We start from the raw sequence: 6,026 nt of genomic DNA, 5'->3' as shown, positions 1-6,026 counted from the left end.
CTCTTGCCTCAGCCTCCCAAGTAGCTGGGACTACAGGTGCCCACCACAACGCCTGGCTATTTTTAGAGGCGGGGTCTCGCTCTGGCTCAGGCAAGAAGCCATTCAATAGGGAAAAGTCAAATAAACCATAATGTAGTCTTTCCATGGAATACTACACAGTAGTTTTTAAAAATGAGCAGATTTTCACAGGAAAGGTACAGGAAAGAGTTAAAGAAGCGGACACAGCAGATCTGAGAACATACTGCTTAGAAAAGACTGCAAGGTTGGCTCACAGTCAGGGTCGGGAACCTGGATTTCAGGAGGGTTCATGCTGTTCCATAACCCGTAAGAGTGGTTTTCTATGCCTAAACTGTACAAATAATATGGTTTATGCTAAACAATTGCTTTCCTTCTGAGAGAATGACATTTTAGTATATGCCAGGCAGAGAGCACTTAGAGGGGCCAGCTACCAACAGGAACCTCGGGTACTGGATTTCTAATACACTCCCCTTGCAGACATTTTACATACATCACAATTTGAAGCTGAAGAGATTAAGTATGCTGTGTGTGACTCCATAAGGAAAGGACTCTTAGTGGCTTAAACCTAGTTTTCCCCCAGACTTTGTCGCATGTACCTTTTCTCTTTGCTGAATTTGTTTTGTATTCCTTCACTACAATAAATCACAGCCATAAATACAACTATATGCTGAGTCCTGTAAATCTTTCTAGTGAATTGTAAAACCTAAAGGCGGTCTTCAGAACTTCAACAAACATGACTTCATCAAAAAAAAAAAAAAGAAAGAAAGAAAGAAAGAAGGAAAGAAAAAAGAAAACCATCAGGTCAAAAAAAACCCCCAAAATCAAAAACCATCAGGTCCAGATAACTGTTTCTTTGTTAAATGAAAATCCCATTTTAAAAGTACATATTTCCATGGTATAGTAGATGAGCAAAGAAGAGCAGATATACCCGAATGAATTACTCTTTGCACTCAAAATTATTTAATAATAGCCTACACAATGTTACTCTCGAAACCAGTAGAAACACAATTAGGGATTCCTATAAGCCAAGCAGTCTACTGTGACTGAGAGAGTAGAAAACATGAATTTTTTTTTGGGGGGGGGCAGGGCTGAGGTTTGAACCCGCCACCTGTGGCATGTGGGGTGCCTTACTCCTTTGAGCCACAGGCACCGCCCCAAAACATGATTTTTTTGTGGGAAAAAAATTCCTACAATTTTGTAGGAACAACTGAACACACCTGAAATAAGAAAACAAGCAAAGATTTGGTACAGGTTGTAAACACATTTAGGAAAGTAAGATGTGCATATGAGCTATTGCAACTACAGAAGACTTTGTGGAACAGTAAGTAGATTCCGTAGGTCCTGAAGCAGCAGCAGGATTTTTTAGGAACAAGAAAGTCATGGGCATGAGCAAAGCATGAAGACTAATACTATGACAAGTTCAGGTACTAGTACTGACTGTAATTGAAAAAGAGAAGCAAAGTGCTAGACAAGAATAGACAATAAATTAGCTAAATAGGATCAGAAGACTTGCAATAATCCAAGTGAATGTATTATATTAATGTCCTTGATGACAGTGGAAAAAAGCAAAGAATAAATGTAAGACACTTCAAAATAATAACAAATTGGAATAATCAGCAATATTAAAAGGAATAATAAAAAATATATGCAAATGACAACTACAGATTTTTAAATTCAAAAAGCTTTATGTATTTTTTTGAGACAGTGTCTCACTATGTTGCCCCGGTAGAGTGCCGTGGTGTCACAGCAACCTCAAACTCTTGGACTTAAGCAATTCTCTTGCCTTAGCTTCCCAAGTAGCTGGGACTACAGACATCCACCACAACACCCGGCTATTTTTTTGGTTGTAGTTGCCATTGTTGTTTGGCAGGCCCAGGCTGGGTTAGAACCCGTCAGCTCCGGTATATGTGGCTGGCACCCCAGCCGCTGAGCTACAAGCACCAAGCCAAAATTCAAAAAACTTTAAATGACGGTTCTGCTGTCAGAAATGACAATAGTGGGACAAGGTTAGATGTTTCTGTTTAGCTTTGGGAAAGAGAAAATAGGAAGCAAATTTCCAGAGGGCCCAACTAGTTTATCAGTCAGCAACTTACCATAAGCAATCATCACACACAAGCCAGTTGTATATAACAAGCTAGTAACAAAAATATACTTCACATCTTCTGCCAAAAGATTTTAAAATGCATCTATGTGTGTGCATATATATATACATAGTCCTCCTACTTTTCCCCTTACAGATCCCACCTTATTCTATTTCCTTCCAGCCTTCCTGTTTCCTCTTTTAATCACCAGCCCCCATTCTTTTTTCTTCTATGTAAATTAATCAAAGCCTGTCTGGCACTATACAGTGGGTAACCTTCAAAACTGCAATTCCCCAGAGGGTAGAGATGGAAACCCAATTACCGCTAAAATAGGTAAGGGAATGATGTTGGGGGATTGCTTCATTTTTTCAAAAACTTTGGCAGTGAAATGAAGAGAATAGGATAAAATGAAGTATTGTGGATTGTTTTTAAAATAAGGAAGTCTAGGCCAGTCTCAGTGGCTCATACCCAGTATAGTGAGTATAATCCCAGTACTCTGGGAGGCCAAAAGCAGGAGGAGTGCTTGAGCTAAGAAGACCCTGTCTCTATTAAAAATAGAAAAATTAGCCGGGCATGGTAACATGAGCCAGAAGTCCCAGTTACTTGCTGAGGCAAGAAGACTACTTGAGCCCAGGAGTCTGAGGCTGCTGTAAGCTAGGCTAAGTCCATGGCACTCTAGCCCAGGTGACAGAGGGAAACTCTGTCTCAAAAGAAATAAATAGCCAGGCATGGTGGCTCATGCCTATAACCCTAGCACTTCAGGAGGCTGAGGCTGGTGGAATGCTTGAGGTCAGGAGTTTGAGATAAGCCTAAGACTGAGACCCCATCTCTACTAAAAATAAAAAAACTCGTGGGGTGTTATGGCATGCACCTGTAGTCCCAGCTACTTAGGAGGCTGAGGCAAGAGAATCACTTAACTCCAAGAGTTTAAGGTTGCTGAGCTATGACACCAGAGTACTCTAGTTTGGGCAACAGAGTGAGACTCTGTCTCCAAAAAAGAAAAGAAAACCAAGAAAAAAAGAATTTCTGGAAGCATACACAATTACTTATAAAAATACAGGAGAACCTCTGTAAATCGAACACCCAAGGGTCTGTAACAAACTGGTCAATGTAAGGAAGTAAGCCTACCATATTGATACGTGCATGTGGTGCATGGCTGGTTTTGAAAATTTGGTCAACTTAAGGAGGTGGGCAACTATGGAGGTTCTACTGTATATGTTTGTGAAAGGAGTATGGGAAAGAAGGAAGACAAGAAACAAGTTGGTGGCTAAAGCTGTACCTTTCTAGAAAGCTTAGCTTTAGAGATACAAATAGTAGTAAAAAGGAAGGCACACCTTCCTTTCAAGGTATCTAGTTGGTCATACTAGGAAAAAAAAAAGTGAGAGAAAGGAAAGTAGGATACAAATGAGTAGCAGTGAGGATCCAAATTATAGCCTGGATCTCTTCAAAAAGGAGGACGTTGAGCTTGAAAGGGGTTTCAACTAGCACCATAATTTGAGCAATAAAATAAATAATGTTAATAATAAACTATCGATATGGAAGGCCACTGAGACTGGCCTAGTTCATATTAATATGAATAAGTGAGTGAATGGGCAAAATGGATAGATCTTTTTTTTTTTTTTTTGAGACAGAGTCTCAACTCAGTGACCCTGGGTTAAGTGCTGTGGCGTTGTAGCTCACAGCAACCTCAAACTCCTAGGATCAAGTGATTCTCTTGCCTCAGCCTCCCTAGTAGCTGAGACTACAGGCACCCACCATAATGCCTGGCTATTTTTCAAGAGACAGGGTCTGGCTTTTGCTCAGGCTGGTCTCAAACTCCTGAGCTCAAGCAATTCACCTGCCTCAGCCTCCAAGAGTGCTGGGATTACAGATATGAGCCACCATGCCTAGCCAAAAGGGCCAGATCTTATAGTAAAATGTCAACTAAACGGCACCGGCCCCATTTACTGGAGGTGGCGGGTTCAAGCCGGGTCCTGGCCAAAAACTGCCAAAAAAAAAAAAAAAATGTCAAGTAGGGGGCAGCATCTGTGGCTCAGTGAGTAGAGCGCCGGCCCCATATACCGAGGGTAGTGGGTTCAAATCCGGCCCCGGGCCAAATTGCAACAAAAAATAGCCGGGTGTTGTGGCGGGCACCTGTAGTCCCAGCTACTCAGGAGGCTGAAGCAAGAGAATCGCCTAAGCCCAGGAGTTGGAGGTTGTTGTGAGCTGTGTGACACCATGGCACTCTACCGAGGGCAATAAAGTGAGATTCTGTCTCTACCCAAAAAAAAAAAAAAGTCAACTAAAGAAAAAGTTTTTTTAACTTAAAAAAAAATCACTATTTGACAATTCACTGATTCAGGCAAGAATATTAATAAGAAACAAAATATGTACATACTCCCAACAATATTATTAATTATAAAGGGAAAAATACTAACTTTACAGTTGTAAAACCTGACAGATAACACCTTAACCAAGTAAAGTTACTATTACCTATAATGAGGTAAGTGGACATCATGCAACTCCTGACATAATGTACTGAGAAAAACACCAGATCAGGCTGGGTGTGGTGGCTCATGTCTGTAAACCCCAGCATTCTGGGAGGCCAAGGCAAGTAGATCACTTGAGTTCATGTGTTTGAGACTCGCCTGAACTAGAAGCAAGACCCCCATCTCTAAAAAACAGCCATGCATCATGGCAGGCACTTGTAGTCTCAGGTACTCTAGAGGCTGAGGCAAGAGGATCACTTGAGCCCGAGTTTGAGGTTGCTATGAGCTATGAGCTATGATGTCACAGTGCTCTACAGGGGCAAGAAAGTGAGACTGTGTCTCAAAAAAAAAAAAAAAGGAGAAAAGAAAAAAGAAAACAAAAGAAAAACATCAGATTGGGACTATTCTTGACAAAAACACATAACCACATCTAATTATGAGGAAACATATACACAGAGACTGAGGGACATTCTACAAGATGACTAACTAGACAGTATTCTTTAAAAATGTCAAGGTCCTAAAGAACGAAGACTGACAAACTGTTTCAGAATGAAAGCAACTAAAGAAACATGAAAACTAAATATAACTTGTGATCTTGGACTGAATCCCTAACTAGAAAAAAAAATTTGTTTTGCTCTAACAATTGGCAAAATTTCAATAAAGTCTATAGATTAGCTATTAAGACTGTGCCAATGTTACTGTCCCAATTGTGATAATAAGACTGTAACGGCTAAGAAAATATCTTAGGCCAGGTATGGTAGTTTATGGCTGTAATCCTAGCACTCTTGGAGGCCGAGGTGGGTGGATCGCTTGAGCTCACGAGTCTGAGACTAGCCTGAGCCAGAGTGAGACCTCATCTCTAAAAACAGTCAGTGGCTGGGTGCCCAGTGGTTAGGGCATCAGCCACATGCTCCGGGGCTGGTAAGTTCAAACTCAGCCGGGGCCTGCTAAACAAACAAACAAACAAACAAAATAGCTGGGCGGGCGTTGTGGCAGGTTAGTCCCAGCTACTTGGAAGGCTATGGCAAGAGAATTGCTTAGGCCCAAGAGTTTCAAGTTGCTGTGAACTACAATGCCACAGCACTCTACTGAAGGTGACAAAGTGAGACTCTGTCTCAAAAAAAAAAAGAAAGAAAATATATTTTATTTTAAGGAAATAAAGATTTAAGTCTTTAGGGGTAAAGAGATAACATGTTTGCAAATTACTCTCAAATGATAAAAACAGTGAAAAGAGGGAATGATAAGGCAAATGTAATTACACGTTAACATGTGAAGAGTACGAGTGAAAGATAGAAATTCTTTGTTCTCTTCTTGCTGCATTTCTCTACGTTGGAAATTACTACAAAATAAAAAGCTCAGGTTGAGGAAAGTTAGTGAGATTAGAAATTGAGAAAATAGGCTCGGCGCCTGTGGCTCAAGCGGCTAAGGCGCCAGCCACATACACCTAAGGTGGCGGGTT

The 6,026-nt window shown here is 40.8% G+C and overlaps 1 protein-coding gene across 1 annotated transcript in view; it reads right to left on the bottom strand.

The window, feature by feature from the left end:
• TNRC6A (trinucleotide repeat containing 6A) overlaps positions 1-6,026 on the bottom strand; it is a 133,727-nt gene that overhangs the window by 88,125 nt on the left and 39,576 nt on the right. The gene's annotated exons all lie outside the window — the stretch shown is intronic.

Source organism: Otolemur garnettii, unplaced genomic scaffold (assembly GCF_000181295.1).
Source record: "Otolemur garnettii isolate 467f Iridium unplaced genomic scaffold, OtoGar3 scaffold00096, whole genome shotgun sequence".
Lineage (NCBI taxonomy): Eukaryota > Metazoa > Chordata > Mammalia > Primates > Galagidae > Otolemur > Otolemur garnettii.
Note: the sequence above shows the minus strand (reverse complement) of the source record. Positions and strands in the feature narration are given on the sequence as shown.